Below are 18,431 nucleotides of genomic sequence, written 5' to 3' on the forward strand. Positions count from 1 at the left end.
CCATTTTTCTTAAAGTAACAAAGAAAAATTAGTTTAATTAGTCCTTTCCTAATTCCAGATAAGACAAGCCTGTGTTAGAATAAGAGAGATATGTTTCAGCTGCCTTCAGGAGGAAAGATGCTTTTCATTAAAGGACTGTGACCGTAACATTTAAAAACAAAAGTGCTCTTGGTTTACTCAGTTATGAGTGACAGAAGCCTTTTCTCATTTGCGTCTGAAAGAGGAACATTTGGATATTGCAGAGAGCAGACTTTGACATCTTTACAGTACGGAATCTCTTGGCTGGGCTCATTTCCTGGCTCCTGTGTTTTCATAGCACAGAGTTGCAAAGACAGTGTGAAGCCAACACACTTAAAATTCTTGGTCTCTATCAAAACAAATCTGCCATTTCCTGCTAGTCTTTCAGTGAGGATCATTATAATCCTAAATTAGAACCTTATTAGAGAATAAAGCCTACACCTGTCCTTAGATTGTTCCTAAAAGCTAACACTCTCCTATTTTATAGTAAATGTTATTGTATACAAACTTGAAATCAATAATTAATATTATCCAGTAAAAATGTTACCAGATTTGTATTTTTTAAAAAATGTATTTTATTGATTTTTTTACAGCAGGAAGGGAGAGAGAGAGTTAGAAACATTGATGAGAGATAGTCATCGATCAGCTGCCTCTTGCACACTCCCCACTGGGGATGTGCCCACAACCAAGGTTGCCCTTGATTGGAATTGAACCTGGGACCCTTCAGTCCGCAGGTCAACGCTCTATCCACTGAGCCAAACCGGTTTCGGCCAGATTTGTACTTTATGCTAAAAAGAAAATGTAAGTTGTCTCTCTGCTGTCCTTTAAAAAATCAAATTGAAATTCAAGTCAGGAGGAAACAGGTCAATACCAATAAAGTTTTTAAACTGGGCCCTTGTTATGTAAAAAATGCAAAAATAGTGTCAACATCATGTGGGAGCTAAATATAGCTGCAGAATATTGAGCCCTATTTTTCGAATAATCGCAGGTAATGTGCAGATAATTAAAGCTGAAGAAACACTGAACTAGGCTGCCATTGTGAAGCTACCTAGAGATACAAAATGTATCATCCCTTAAAAATATACAGTGTGACTAATGCCAACTCCCATGGGCATTAATGGCCCTCAAGATTACAACACTCCACCTTAATTCTCTGAACAGGATAGGTAGGGAAGAAATGTCCTTGAAGAAATCTAATCAAACTGTCAAATACACAACCAAGTTCCTTTATTTATTTTATTTTTTAACATATTTTAAAAAATATTTATTGTTTAAAGTATTACATATTTTCATTCCCCCCCCCCATTGACTCTTTCTAGCCCACCCCACCCCCTGTGACACTGGGTTTTGCATATATGCATACAAGTTCTTTGAACAATCAAGTTATTCATAGCTGTGCTCAGATATGGGTGCCTAGACATTGATGCATAATGACCAAATGAAAACAAGAACATGATTCAACTAAAACCAGAAGTTTTCATTAAAAAAAAAAAATTAAGGGCTCAAAATAATAATTAAAAAAAAACAGGTTCGAGTTCACTTTATTTTCACTTTATACATTTATATTACTAATTTAATTTCCCTTTAATTAAAATTAATATTTAATAACTTATATAAATTTAGTCCCAAAATAATAATACTAATTTTGTTGCTGTCTTTCTTTCTAAATAGAGGAACTGAAAAGCAATATTAAAACTTTATTCACATATTTAATAAATATAATTCAATATCAATTAACTGTTTTAGGTATTTGAGATATAATTAGCGGAAAAAAATTGTCTATCTTTGTGGAGCTTACGTTCTTGTGTGCAAATATAGGCAGTGAATATATTAAAAGATAAATTGTATAGTAGGTTGGAAGTGGTAAATGTCATAAAAAGCAGGGTAGGGAGCAAGTAGAGAGTTGCAATTTTAAATAGGACTATCAATTGTGAAGGTAGCATTTGAGTAACATTTGAAGGAAGTGAGAAAAGTAGGAGAAAGTAAAGAAAGCCCAATTCTTTTGGTCAGTGGATGATAAATGTCACTGCTTCCATGTATTTACTATTTTTCTACACTTAAGATAGAGCAGCAGAGGAAAGTTTTATTTTCCTCACTTGTAATATGATCCATGATCTTTTGTGATAGCAATGGTAGAGAACCTCACTCTATAATTTTATCTATCACAAAGAGGCCTGATCCACGAAGATTTGTGCAGGAATGGGCCTTCCTTCCCCTGGCTGCTGGCACTGCCTTTGCTCTGGCCCGGAGCTGCCTTTACGCCTTCCCACACTACCCAGAGGCCCGGAGCAATTGGGGCGGTGTGGAACACCTGCATTGTTCCCATGGTGATGATGCAAGCATCCCACCCCCAGCCACTTGGTGCCTATGTATGCAAATTAACCCACCATCTTTGTTGGGTTACTTTTCATACTCACTCCTGATTGGCTATTGGGTATCACAAAGGTATGGTCAATTTGTATATTTCTCTTTTATTAGTGTAGATTCTTTCTGGTGAACCATTTATTCAGCCAGGACTAAACTCAGATTTTATTTTATAGTTGAATCTAATGCATAAAAGTGAGATTATTATTTTAAATGTAATCACATCTAAAAATTAAAAACATGACAATGACTTCATTATGTGTTTATAATGTGTAAAGCTTTTCTAATCTAGGAAGGAGATAAGAAAGTGCAGGGTGTAATGAGTCAACCTTGAGGTCAGAAAGCTGTGCTCATGAATTAGGCAAGAATTAAAGCCAAAGTCACAAGTTTTTACTAAACCACCCCTTCAATTTGTGCTTAATGCATTGTATTAGAAACCTGTAATCTCTAATTTTAATGCAACTTTTTAAAAATATATTTTATTGACTTTTTACAGAGAGGAAGGGAGAGAGATAGAGAGCCAGAAATGTCGATGAGAGAGAAACATCAACCAGCCGCCTCCTGCACATCCCCCACCGGGGATGTGACCGCAGCCAACGTACATGCCCTTGACCAGAATCGAACCCAGGACCTTTCAGTCTGCAGACCGACGCTCTACCACTGAGCCAAACTGGTTTCGGCTAATTTTAATGCAACTTTACTTATAGAATGGACTGCACAAATTTCTTACTACAGACTTCATACAGTATCAAGAAACACAGAAAGATACCACACAGCTGAATTACCATTTTAAGGCAACTCGATACTTAGACCAAATAAAACTTTAAGGAACTAAAATAATTGTATTTACAATAAATTTTTATCAATCTTTTTATGTGCAACTATTATCATATTCTATAGATATCATTATTTTCATTGATTTAATTCTTCCTATGAGTTAGAGACAGTACTCTGTATTCCAAATATATAATTGCATTTCATCTCCATCTTAAAGATAAAAACTGAGGCCTGGAGAGGTTAAAAGTATGATCTGTGTCCTTAAGTTCCATAAAGTATGGTGTGTCTTAGCTGCTTGTTCAGAACCCTAGAAACTTTTAAGGGAAATTTTCTGAGGAATGTGTAACCTTTTTAAGGAACTATTTAAGGTATTCAATGCAAGGAAGTTAAGAAGTAGCAGCCCATCAGAACATGGTAAATCGAAGGGGTGGGTTAGTAGTGACTATCTTGGACCATGAGAGCTAAGAAGCCAGGACAATAGCAATACTGATTCTAGAAGGATGTTTCAGAAAACAACCATATTGCATGTTAATACAGATCTGCCATTTCTGCATGCCAAGCTCCATCAAAGAAGCTGAACTGTTTGGGTGACATCTATACTAATAAAAGGGTAATATGCTAATTAATTGGGATATCTTCTGGACTCCTTCCAGACAAAGCCACTGTGGTTGGGGCTGAGGCAGAGTCGATTAGGGATAATCAGGCCAGCAGGCAGAGTCAGTTAGGGAAGATCAGGCCAGTAGGCAGAGGTTGTTAGGGGTAATCAGGCCAGCAGGATAGCAGTTAGTGGCATTAGGCTAGTAGGTAAAGGTAGTTAGGGGCAATCAGTCAGGCAAGTGAGCGGTTAGGAGCCAGCAGTCCTGGATTGTGAAAGGAATGTCTGACTGCCAGTCTAGGCCTAATCCTGGCAGTCAGACATCCCTCAAGGAGTCCCAGGTCTCAGATTGGAGAGGGTGTAGGCAGGCTGTGGGACCCTCCCCCCCCCATGCACAAATTTTGTGTACTGGGCCTTTAGTATCTATATAAATCCATTCTTGCTGGGAAATGGGGGCAAAATCTTCCTCTTTTGGGGTCTAAGGTGAATATTTAAAAAATATATATATTTTAGTTAATTTTTATAGAGAGGAAGGGAGAGCGATAGAGAGTTAGAAACATCAATGAGAGAGAAACATTGATCAGCTGCCTTCTGCACACCCCCTACTTGGGATGTGCCCTCAACCAATGTACATGCTCTTGACTGGAATTGAACCTGGGACCTTTCAGTCCTCAGGCCAACACTCTATCCACTGAGCCAAACTGGTTAGGGCTGAAATGAATCTTAATGCCTCTGGTCATCATAAGCAGCTGGTAAACAGATGAAAAGGGAGACTAAAAAAAATCAAACCACAGTGTGTAGTTCTAAGTACAATAAGCTATTGATAACAGAGAACCCGAATCATCAAGAATACATTTAAGGAATCAGAGATGTGTGTGGCATATGAGAAAGATTTCCATTTAAAATTGTTAAACTGAAAGTCTAGGCACTTGATCTGGCAAATTTTGTGAGCCTTCTTGGATAATGCATTTCATGTGGAATTCTCATTTCCTGATAACCCTGGACCAGGCATAGCTGTGATAATGTACGTCTCTGTGCATTATAATGAAGCTGCCATGGTAACTCTAAAAGTCACTTTAAAATTGTGCAATTTTAAAAGTTCATTTCTTACAAAAAGATTAGCACAGCTGTAACACTCATGATAATCTAATGAGACTTGAAAAGAACACTCAGGCAAAAATTATATATAGGCTGCTCAGATTTCAAAATTGCACAGTCCTTCTGAGAATGACGTGATCTATCCGTGACTTCCCTAACCGATGAAACAAGGGGGACATTAGGTCAGAAACTTAATTAAATTTTGATATGTACAACCCAGCAGTAGAACTCATTCAGCTCCTACTTAGCTCAGGATTCTTGCTAAGTAAATCACAGAAGCACTTGCATAGAAAACTTTATGTACTTGCCATTTTCTTCATTTAAGGAGTAAGGTATAATAAATGTTCCTAGCATTGGTTATTTAGGAAAGGTTGACCTCACCTTTTATGACTGGTCACAGAAATTCAGATGGAAAAGGAAATAAAGGTGACACATGGGAATTGGGTATATTTCCCAAGTAAAACCCTCCAATCTGAGCCCCATCCACCTCCAGCTTTTTGAAAGGAAAAGGGCATAAATCAATGCCCAGGGTCTCTGCACCTTGTTATGGAAAACGTTTATCTTTTTTTCCCTAAAGGAAATTGTAACTTTTTAAAGTTAATTGTTTTTTTGGAGACTAAGTCCTGTGTGACTGATATGGAGAGACGGCATGCTGAAGAAGCCCTTGCTATCTCAAGGACCTCGTGAGAATCAGAAACAGCATATGCTCCTGGAGGCATAGTTTGATGACTGCATGAAGTGGCATGTTTAATTGGAATGCATTTTTCAGCATTTTCCTTGAAGACTAATAGTTTGGGATTGAGGCCCTGGCTACAGATTCAAATAAGTCAAATTTAGTAAATCTTGGTTAAATAAGGATTTTTATGGACATCTGCTAATAATAATAATAAAAAAGGAACCCTTATCTACATGTAGCATTCCACATTGTTCAGAAAACTGTCCTACAAATTTAGGTAGTTATTACATTCACAATTGCCTTCTAAAGAAACGAAGCTACGTGGTTCAGGAGTCACAGACTTCTACTTCTCCACTTAGCCTTGCTTTCCAAAACACCCAACAGTGATTTAATCATCAATGCCACCATTTTAATTAAAGAAAAGGACAATGAAATTGTTAGAATGAGCCGAAACCGGTTTGGCTCAGTGGTAGAGCATCGGTCTGCGGACTGAAAGGTCCCTGGTTTGATTCCGGTCAAGGGCATGTACCTTGGTTGTGGGCACATCCCTGGTAGGGGGTGTGCAAGAGGCAACAGGTCGATGTTTTTCTCTCATCGACGTTTCTAGCTCTCTATCTCTCTCCCTTCCTCTCTGTAAAAAATCAATAAAATAATTAAAAAAAAAAAAGAAATTGTTAGATTGATATCACCATCACCTCCCACCCGCCACATACACACACACACATAATTCCCGTTCTAGTCAGTTGAACTAATTGTTTGACATTGTGTGGAAAAACAAATAGAAATATTTTGTCATCTGTTTTGACTTCTTGTCAAACCAGCCTTGCCATGAAAATGTTACTTTGGCCCTCTTAACAATTTTGAGACATGTTGGTGGCAGTGGAATCAGATAGAGGTGGACAAGTTTCCTTGAAGCTGATTATGTTGCACATAGTGGAAAAAAAGTTGAAAATCAAATTAGGCCAGTCAGCCTGTTTGATAGGCTTACAGGCATATTTGCTTGTCAAAGGACCAAGAAATGCTAACTCAGGCTTCTGCCCTGACAGTTGGGGCAGGGTTCATTCTATTTCACACATGTATAATTGGATTCGTTTGTGGGCATCATGCTAGTTTCTTGGGTTTGCTTCATGACTTCCACAACCTGAACATTGAGTGACTGGAAAGTTTTGTTTAGCAGGTGGGACCAAGAGTCAGTGAAATCAGAGTCCCCACCATTTTTATGCCCCCTTTAATCCATAATCTGATACTGGTTGGAGACATTCCACCCACTAAGATTTTATAATTTTTTTCCTCATTTTTTTTTTTTATTAAGGTATTATATGTGAACATACCTTACCAATCCCCACCCCACCCCCCACTCCCATACATGCCCTCGCTCCCCAGAATTTTCGACCATTGTTATGCTTATATGCATGCATACAAGTCCTTTGGTTGATCTCTTATCTCCCCCATATCTCCCTACCCTCCCTGCTGTAATTTGACAGTCTGTTTCTTTTACTGTCTCTGTATCTATCCTTTTGTTCATCAGTTTACAATGTTCTTCTTTATCCATAAATGAGTGAGGTCATGTGGTGTTTTTTCTTCATTGACTGGTTTATTTCACTCAGCATAATGCTCTCCAATTCCATCCTGGTCGCTGCAAATGATAAGAATTCCTTCTTTTTTATGGCAGCATAGTATTCCATTGTGTAGATGTAGCATAGTTTTTGATCCAATCATGTGTTGACGGGCACCTAGGCTGTTTCCAAACCCTAGCTATTGTAAATTGTGCTGCTATGAACATAGGGATACATATATCCTTTTTAACTGGTGTTTCTAGTTCCTTAAGATATATTCCTAGGAGTGGGATTAGTGGGTCAAATGGGAGTTCCATTTTCGGGTTTTTGAGGAAACTCCATACTGTTCTCCATAGTGGTTGCACCAGTCTGCATTCCCACCAGCAGTGCACTAGGGTTTCTTTTTCTCTGAATCCTCGCCAGCACTTGTCGTTTGCTGATTTGTTGATAAAATTTTATAATTAATGACAATTACCTGGCTCTAGATTGTGAGCTAAGCATTGGGTCACAGGAGTGAGAGAGACAGGCTTCCTACCTTGGCAGAGCTCACATGCAAGTGAACAGATCACTGTGACAGTAGTAGAAATGGACTCCCTTTCCACTCAGCTTTTCATATTCAACCATCACTGGGTACCTCACTTTCCATTCCATCCAACACTTTTTCAATTTCATACTAATTTACCTTCAACCAAACCATTACTTCCCGATTTTATCAAGATTTCTTATAACTTATTTTATCCACTAAAAAATATACATGCAAAATCATGGATTTTCTCAACTTTTGTCTCATCTACCTCAAAATTTATATTTTAGACTAGCTTTCCTCAGTCCCTTTCCTTTGATGCTATCCTTATTCCTTGCAAAGATTTTTACTCATTTTTCAAGTTTTCTCCCTCATGCGTATGCTCCAGACTACTTGGAATCCTTGGCCACAGATGACTGTTTCATACCCCAGTGCCTCTCTGAACTCTTCCACCAAGCCTAGAACATTCTTTCACATTTGACCTGAAGGAGTACTATTAATTAAATCATATAACCCATATTCTTCTTCCTTCTACACTCTGTTATGTCTCTTATATTTTCTTCCTTGTATCTTTGGTTTCTCTTCTCTACCAAGTCTTAGCCTTCAAATTGATGAAATTCATCCCCATGGGGAAAAAATGGGGTGTGGGGGTGGGGAAATCAATGCTTTCTTACTATTACTCACTCATCAAATTACTATGATTTCCTTTCCCATCCATATCTTTGAAATGTGGGACTCTTAGCTCCACTTTCTTTAAAAGCATATTATTTAAATATTTTTATCATAAAATGAATATAGAAAATTTTGGAAAATGCTTGAGTTATAAGAAGAGAGATAAACACCACTCATAATTCCACCATTCAAATAAAAACACTGAGGCAATATACTATTGGCCTACATAAGTAGTCTCCAGAGTTAGACTCAAGGTTCAGGTATATGACATTGGCCAAGTGAGTTCACCTCTCTGTGCCTTCATTACATTTTGTGCAACATATATAACATCATCCCTTCAGATAATTGCTGTGAAATCAATGCAAGTGCATAGAAGATACTTAATAATAAGTTGAACTAGTAAATAAAGCAATAAATGTTAGTGCTTTTATAGTTAATGTGTATATTTTTAGTCTTTTCTTTGCACATATACTTAACTAGATTTTTATTTGTGATCTTGCTATACAAATTGTTTAATAATTTGCTTTTTCACTTAACAGTATTTTGTGTCTCTGCTTTTTCAGTCTTCATTTACTCTTCATTTATTGCAGCATGGTGTGGGCACAGATGTAAATTCAGACACTTGGTCAAAGGCAGACAATGATCCCTAATGATGCTCTGAGTTTATCCCCAGTTCTCATCCTTGCTGAAGTTTTTAATACTGCCGACATTCTATTATTGAAACTCCTTTCTTAATTCCACTGACACTGTTCTCTTATTGTTCATTTCCACATGTCTTAGTCTCCTATGAGATGTGTGCCTTTTGCTGTGAAACTGCTTAACATTGTTAGTTCTTCTCCAGGCATCAAAGGCTTATATCCTACTTCATGCTCTATTTATTGTCTTACATACATCACATGCCCTACAAAGTTAAGGTTTTCAAAACTGATCTTAAAAAAACAACAACACACCCATTGTTCATCCAATCAAAGTTAATGGCATTGCCACCTAACCAGCCATCTAAGTCATTTTAAACTCTTTCATTTCCCTTGATGGTAGCCTCACTCAAATAGTTCACTTTTGGTAAAACTTATCTATATCATCCACACTTCAGAATGCACATCTCAAATCTGTTCTTACTCACACAATTCCTATCTCAATCACTGATACAGAACCCCCCCGTCTTCCCCAACCAGAAATATTGGAGTTGCCCTGATTCCTAACGTCACTTCTTTGGCCAACCATGACTTCCTGTCACTGTGACCTCCTTCCTGCCTACCTCTTTATCTCATCTGCCCTGCTTTCTCTCACTCGCCTGCCTGTGTTATTGCAATGGTCTCTGGTAGTATATTGAATATTGTTTTTCAAAAATGCATGTCCACCTTAAACCTTAGGATTTGCCTTTATCAAGAAATGTGTCTTTGCAAATGTATTGAATTGAAATGAGATGATACTACTGGATTAGGGTGAAATGTCCAATAAGAGACAGAAAAAGACGCAAGAGATACAAACAGGGAAGAAGTACATGTGAAAATGGAGGCAGAGATGGGAGCAATGCTGCCACAAGTAGAGAAATGCCAGGGGCCACCAGAAGCTGGAAGAAGCCAGAAAGGACCCTGACCTAGAGCCTTTAGAGGGAGTGTGGCCCTGCTGACACCTTGATTAATTTTCTTGAGCCATAAAGTGTATGGTAATTTGTTAGGGAAGTTCTAAGAAATTAATAGAACTCCCCAAATAGTTTTCTCTCTGCTTCTTACAGAACTATCAGGCCATACCATGTTTCTGATTAATGTCTTTCAATAAAATACAAATGAGACTCTTCCCAACCTGGTTTCTCTTCCTCTGCTTGTGCTCCTGATCACCTGTAATCCCCGAACACCAGCTCTGTTCACATCTAAGTGCCTTTCTGAATTCTTCCTCTCTGCTTGGAATTTCCTTACCAGCCTCTCTTCCTCATGCTGTTAGTCATCTACGACCACGTAGTCCAGGCATCATCTCCTCTGTGCTTCCCTTCTTGTCTCTCCTCTGTCAAGGTCATATCTTGCATTTTATTGTTATTATAATTACCATACACCATATCTACATGTTTATATTTGTTATTCATCCCTACAGTCTTTTCTTTGGCAGATGGCCAAATACATAGTAAGTACTCAACATGTATTTGTTGAATGAAAAAATTTCTTCTCCATTATAAATTACACAGAATTAAATATATATTAATTTTAATTTAGAAAAAAATTTTTTTTTGTTTTTCTTCCCAATTTGCTCTACAATCTTGCTTTTTCTGGTTCAGAAGTTAAACCACCTCTCATGAATGGGTTTTCTGCCTCCAATGCCCTATATTTCTCCTTTTTCCATTAGTAAAATCTTTCGGAAATGCATCAGTGATCATGTAATTTTCTCAGTTGGAAACTTCAACAATTTCCTTTTAGCTTCAAGATAAAGCCCAAACATTTTACTAGGACTTATAAAATTGTTCCAATCTCTCTCCATCATAAATGTAGTGCCCTGATTTATCTGGATTTCCTATAAATCCTTAAACCCTTATCTATGTTTGTGTTTTCATATATTTGTTCTTCAACTTACTGCTCCCAGTGGAGTCCTCCTTTTCCTCATTGGTGCTCAAGCATGGCTTCCTCTTTGAAATTCTTCTTAGCCCCTAAAATGGGCATGAGTTGAATCTTTATCCTTTTTCTTATCTTCCTGCAGAACTCTATTCCAACCACTTCATTTAAATTAGTACAGTGTAGCATAGTTGATAGTATGTATTTCTCTCTCCCTCTCTCTCTCTCTCTCTCTCTCCCTCTCTCTCTCTCTCTCTCTCTTCTCTCTCTCTCTCTCTCTCTCTCTCTCTCTCTCTCTCTCTCTCTCTCTCTCTCTCTCTCTCCTTTATGTATCCCACCCAGATTATGAGAACCTTGAACTTTGGAACTTTATTCATAGCCCTGATGTCTAGTATTACATCTCATAAGGAATAAGTTTCTGAGTAGTGTTGCTTCACAGTTAATGAACTATTTTTTCCATATTAAAGAATTCTATAATGACTTTTCAGCCATACATATAAATATACAAACCTGTATACAGTTCACTTGTGATGGTTAATTTTATGTGTCACCTTGGCAAGACCACAATTCTCAGATATCTAAAATAATAAAAATTATTCTAGATGTCTTGGTGAAGATATTTTAAAATGAGATGAATATTTAAATCAGTGAACTTTCAGTAAAGCAGGTTATCCTATATAATAAAAGGCTAATATGCAAATTGTCCCCTCAGGAGTTTAACTGACTGAGAGTTTGACCTCTCACTTTGATGTGCATTGACCACCAGGGGGGCTGTGCAGAACAAAGGAAGGCTCTGGCCAGCAGTCGGCAGCTGGTAGCCAAGGAAAGGAAGGTCCTGATTAACCCCAATCACCAGCCAAGCCTAGGGACCCTACTTGTGCACAAATTTCATGCACCAGGCCTCTAGTTCTTTATAGTGTGGCTGAGCCTCATCCAATCAGTGAAAGTCTTAGCAGAAAAAGATTGTCTCTGAGGAAGAGGAAGTTTTATCAGGATACATCCTTTGGACACAAACTGCAACTCTTCCCTGAACCCCTAGTCTGCAGATATACACTGAAGATTTTGGACTTGCCAGTCTCCACAATTTTATGAGCCAATTCCTTAAAATAAATATTTATGTATGCAATTCCTATTGGTTCTATTTCTCTGGAGAACCATGACAAATGCAACAGTCAATATATACTTCTCACCTGAAATATTTCTTGGGTTCTTTCCACACAAGTTTCTAAAACAGAATAACACACATACAAAAAGTTACAAATAAAATTCAGGAGCTTAGAATTTGAAGTATTTATGAAGGCATATGTGTGTCCCAGCAGCCCTGGAGTCACCCTGAGTCTGAGTTTAAATTCTGGCTCTAGCAGCTGGGTGACTATGGTCAAGCTACTGAGCCTCTTGGCTGTCTGTGATTTTGTTTTAGAATGAAGTTCTATAGACTTTATATGATTACTGTTGTGAGAAAGACATTAATAAAAACGAGTAATGTGCTTAAAACAGAGCCTGGCACATAGTAAATGCTGAAAAGATGTTCACTATCATGATTATGAAGCCTCTTCTGTTTGCCTAATTTCTTCAGTTCACTCACTTCCTCTTGAATTTACTATTGAGAGGAAAAAAAAGATTATGTTTGTCTTAAGTTCTTGCAGCCTAAAAATGGACACACAATAATGTATTCACTACTATCAAATGCAAGTCTTACTTTTCTTGGATGGCTTATGTTGCTTGATGTAGTGATATGATACATGTATTGCCAGGGTGATTTTTTTTTTTTTGGTTGCTTATTGTTTAAACAAACTGTCTGCTTTGATTTTAGGATAAAAGAAATATGGAAAGCTCAAATATACTGGTAAAAGATATTTTCATTTACTAAAGCTATAATGAAGACAGATGCATTAATTAAGTTATTACTTAAGGGAATAAAAATATTTTTGAGTATGCTAACTATTCATCCCTGCCAAGGGGTTGTTAAAATTCTGTATTGAGGTATAACACATGCAAATGCATACACAGTTAGAGCCAAATCTCGGTTTTCTTACTTAGGAAAGAAAACAGTACTTCAAGAAAATAAATCTCAAATAATTTTTTGAGGGGGTCTGGAATTGTACCACATATTTTAGGGGAGAATTAGTGGATTTATTTGTATGCATGTACTAGTATGCTTTAACCCTTCATCAAAAACAAGACTAAATTTAATCTTTATTTTTCAACACATTCCTGATTATTACTTAAGAAGGTAGTTCAGAATTGTATTAATAAGATGAAATTATGTTTTAGATAGTAGATAAGAAGAGTCAACCAGTGTTAGAGCTATTGATAATATTCTTAACAGCATTAGCATGTGGAATTGAGATAATGTATGTAAAGTGTCTGGAAAAATGCTTGACCCAGCCCTAACTGGTTTGGCTCAGTGGATAGAGCATCAGCTTGTGTACTGAAAGGTCCCAGGTTCGATTCCAGTCAAGAGCATATACATTGATTGCTGGCACATCCCCAGTAGGGGCTGTGCAGGAAGCAGCTAATCGATGTTTCTCTCTCATTGAGGTTTATAACTCTCTATACCTCTCCCTTCCTCTCTGTAAAAAATCAATAAAATTTATTTTTAAAAAAAGAATGAACGTTTCTGAAGACATAATTAAACAACAACAAAACAAAACAAACAAACAAACAAACAAAACGCTTGACCAATAGTAGGCCATCAAAAAATGGCAGAATATGACCAGCTGGTGTTGCTCAGTAGTTGAGTGTTGACCTATGAACCAGAAGGTCACAGTTTGATTCCAGGTCAGGGCACATGCCCAGGTTTCGGGCTCAATCCCCAATAGAGGTATGCAGGAGGCAGCCAATGAGTCTCTCTATCTTTGATGTTTCTCTCTCTCCCTCTCCCTTCCTTTCTGAAATCAACAGAAAAATATATTTTTTAAAAAGATAATGTTGTCAATAAGGAAAAAAAGAAGTCTGTGTGTGTTTGTGTGTGTGTTTCAAACAAAAATCCCATAAGATTATATTACTTTTGCCTCATTATTTCCTGTTTTTCACTGATGGTATTGAATTCCTCTTGCTCTTTCTTGATATGGCATCATTTTCCTAAGGCATATACTAGTGTTGAAAGAAAACATCCCCCCACCCCCATTTTGAGTATGTGAAAGATTGATGATGGAGATACTTTCCATCTTCTCTCACACAGTTCCCTCTGTAGATCATTACTAATAATTTGGCAATCAAATGCACTTGAAAGATGTAGATGAAACAGTCTTCATTCTTTTTATCATTGGCAAAATAATTTCTGAATTACAAGCATATCAAGAAACATAAACACACTTGATTTAAATATATTAGTAACTATATAAAGGAGATATAAGTATAAATAATAAAATAAATATAAAACAATATAAACTAGAAGAGGCTAAATCCCTGAAGTCATTTAAGTCATTGCCTGTCTTCCAATCAAGTTTCATTAAATCATTACAAATTGATGAGCGTTTATCTCTTTCTTGCAAATTTTCAGGAAGAAAGATGCCTCATTTAAGGGGTAGCCATTACCTATATATGCACACATATGCTCACTTGCTATTTAAGAAAATTCAAATTAAGTTCTAAGTTGATGTGACCTTGTATTAAATATTTGCTTTTTTTTAATTTCTCATAGCACAACCTCACTATAGTCATGTGAAAACAGAATTGTTATCCACATTTTGTAGAAAAAGAAAAATGAGGCACAGACTTTCCTATACCCACAGAGATTTAATAACCAATCAACGACAAAAAGGTTTTTACTTTTTGTTTTATTTAATGCCATAGTTCTGTCAATTCAAGTTATTTTTAAGTATAAATTATTTCTTACAAAACTATTATGAACAAAGGAAAAACCTCACAGGGCATAATTTTTTTCCTTATACCTTATCTTTTCCACCAAAAAACTTCTTTTATTTATTATTATTATTATTATTTTTTTAAGAACTGGTACCCTGGCCAGTGTGGCTCAGTTTGTTGGAGCATTGTTCTAAGGGCAGAGGATTCAATTCCAGGTCAGGTCACAAACCCAGCTTGTAGGTTCCATACCCAGACCCTTCACATGTGGGAGACAACTAATCAATGCTTCTCTCTTTCTCTCTCTTCTCTCTTTTCTCTATCTCTTTCCCTCCCTCCTCTCCACTCTCTCTAAAAATCAGTGGAAAAATATCCTCAGGTGAGTATTAACAAACAACAACAAAAATAAATCAGTAAAACATATCCTTAGATGAGAATTAAAAACAAAACAAAACTGGTTATAACCCACCAATGTAACATGGTAGCAGTTACAGATTAATTTAGGCTTTCATTGTCAGCATGTCTGTAAGTAAAAATCAGGTTGGTTTGAAATCTCAGCTCTTGGGTATCTAGTAAGCCTGCTAACTACTGTAGATTTATCTGTTGAATTTTCACAGCTTTCAGCAGACTTGAAAAAACAGACTCACAAAGCCTTTGACAGTGAGACCACTAGATCCTGAGGTAGCAGGGTCAGCTTAGCCTGGCTACTCTCAGAGCCTGCAATGAGAAACATTCCCATCAAGCCTTTCTTATAAATGACCTATGTCTTACCTTTAATTAAATTCTTCATCCTTTATGTCCCTGCCTTTTATCTTTACCCTGAGTCTACCCCAACTTTTCTGTCTTTTTTTCTGACCTATTACTAATTTGCCGGGGTCTGAAATGGCATACTTTTATCAAGCCCATATCCCTCTGACTGATAAGCAGAATCCTATTTTGTGTCTTAATGTCCACTTTTCAACCAGGCCCTTCCCCTAATCTCTCTTAAGCTCCAATTTCTCCTTCAGCAAAAGGAGTTTCTCTTCATGTGTTCAACAGATGCTCTTTCGCAATGCCAGCTTTTCAGAGTCCTGAAAAATGCTCTATTGTGGAGCCTAGCGTACATGCTTAAATATACAAACACAGCAATGCCTCTTTTCTTTATTGACTTGCACTGAAATCTGTGCCTCTATTAAATAAAACATTCGCCATCCCAGTTTTAGGCCGCCCATGTGCTGAGACATTTGTGTCTCCTTAAAAGCATCAGAAGTTCCCAAGCTCGCCTCCAACAGTGTTTTAACAGATAAATGCTGCCAAAACCCGATCAAACACTTTCCAAATCTTCTCGACATCATTATTGATGACAGATGGTTAGCCTGCACATTTCACCAAACTGTAGGGCAGTATTAGAAATAACATTGCCTCTATATGAGTACGTAGGAGGACAGCATATGTAATTCCTGTTCAACTCTTGACCCAGGCAAGAACATAAACATTTAGAAGAGTTCCAAAATACCAGAAGAGCTATAATTGCACATGGATTTATGTGAACTGTTTACTTACTGGTCCCTTAGCTGAAGGGGAATTATTTATTTGTTTTTCTTTTCATAGGAATCATAAGTGTCAGTCTACTATATTTATAACGTCCATTCTCAGAGGTTACCAAGAAAGGCAGCTAATTTTCCATGAGTGAAAATGCTCTGAAAATAGATGTACTCAGTGCTTGAAAAAGCAGTTCCTCAGAAGTTTGTTGTTGTTTCCAGTGAGAATTTTTTTAACCAGAAATAAAATAATATGTTGTATTTCCTAATTACTGTTTGGTTCTCTTTGAAAGTTAGTCCTTGATCTGTAAGTATTAAAAAGGCAATTAATATTGCACAAAATATGTTTTTAGTGTAGCTACTTATGTAAAAAAATTAAAATTTGTATGACAGTTATAAATTGGAGTAAAACTTTCAGCACCAAAATATGCTATCATGATATATATCTTCCCATGATGCATGGAATAACTTTCCTGTTAGTAGCTTCCTAAGTACTTCCAAACATTATTTTCCTGGATAATAAACTCCCTGAAGGCAATGATTATGCCTGTCCTGTCCACTTTTGTACTCCTATTGACAGGCATAGAATCTGTTGCCATAATAGATGTCAGTAAATGTATGAAGACTCTGGATGAATATCTAGATGGATGGATTTATCTAGTGCTAAAGCATATCCCAATGTTCAGTTTTCTTAAAGAATCACATAGTGAAAGTTGTACACATTATGGGTAAAAGTATGGCTTTAGTTCTGATTATAGTCATCAGTTTTAAAAAAAAAGTGTAAGGTCTTTAAAATCTAGTGCCTCAAATTTCTCATGTTTAAAATGGTAGTAGCAATAATTTCTACAACATAAAAATATAGAGGTAGTAGTGTGATACTGCTAAGCACTTTGAGTCTGGATAGATTTTCTGTATTTGAATCCATGTTCCACATGTAATAGCTATGTGACCTTGCTCAAGGTTTTTGTGAGAATCTGGTAAGTTGATACGCATAAAGCTATAGTACTTAGAACTTAGTAAACACTTAAAGCAAATGCTCATTATTTTCATTGTATAACACAATTTTTTCTTTCTTGAACCAAATAATGTTTATTTTTGTTTTAAAAATATCAGTAATTGTCATTTAAGAGCTGTAAAATATGAGTTCATTAGCTAAGTGGCAAATCCTATGTAATAAAAGCCTAATATGCTAAGTGTCCAGTTGTCCGATCATCCATTCAACCAATCAAAGCATAATATGCTAATGATATACTAAGGCCACTCAATCACTTGCACTGACCACCAGAGGGCAGACAGTCAACTGGTTGACCAGTCACTGACGCTCCAACTGGTAGGTTAGCTTGTTTCTGGGGTCTGGAAGATTGAGATTGAGTGAGATGGGTTGAATATGCCCTGGAGCCCACCAGTGGCCTCCCTGGCTGGTCAACCTCCCATGTTCCTCCCCAGCCCCAATCATACACCATTAGGGTCCTTTGGCTTGGCCTGTGCCCTTGCAATCCAGGAGCCCTCAGGGGATATCAGAAATCTGGTTTTGGTCCGACCCTACAGGCCAGGCCGAGGGACCCCACTGCTGTTCGAATTTATGCACTGGTCCTCTAGTGATAAATAAAAGCACTATAGGGCTAGGAGTGGTGATGGAAAAATAACCCTTCCATGTAAAAGGACTTTACAGAAAAAGGTTATTTCCTCTATTCATCCATTCATCTGCTTCACTCATTAATTCATTTATTCAGCAATATGCACTGAGCTCTGGCTTTATGACAGACACTGCTCAAGGTGCAGCAACTATAGACAGTAGTTAGCAAATAAATGAAAGTCATACTTCAACAGTACTCAGAACCATGTATGCTTTGTATATTGTTTGTGTATGTATAGAAAACAATGATAAGCAAAATAAGTACATAAACAGTTGGTTAAATTTATTTGGTAATGTATGGTAAGGAGGAAATAGCTCAGAGAGAATTTAAAGTTTGGTGCTACAATTTTCCCAGAGTAGACAGGGGGATCTTCAATGATATGGTGGATTTAGAATAAAGATCTAACAGAGATGAGGGAGAGAATTATGCTGGTATCTTTGGAAAGGACAGCCAGACAGAGCTGAGAAGTAATTGGAGTAACCCTGATGAGGAGCACTAGCTAGTTAGTACATTACAATAGCATCAAGGAGGACAGTTTGTTTGCAAGCAAGCTCCCCAGGGGGAGAGTAGTAGCAGAAGTCAGAGAGGTAGATAAGAAAGAGTAGACTGGATTGTGTAGTGCCCTATGGTCAATGGAATGATTTT

The sequence above is a fragment of the Pipistrellus hanaki genome (genome assembly GCF_964339955.1).
Source record: "Pipistrellus hanaki genome assembly, chromosome: 3".
Taxonomy (NCBI): domain Eukaryota; kingdom Metazoa; phylum Chordata; class Mammalia; order Chiroptera; family Vespertilionidae; genus Pipistrellus; species Pipistrellus hanaki.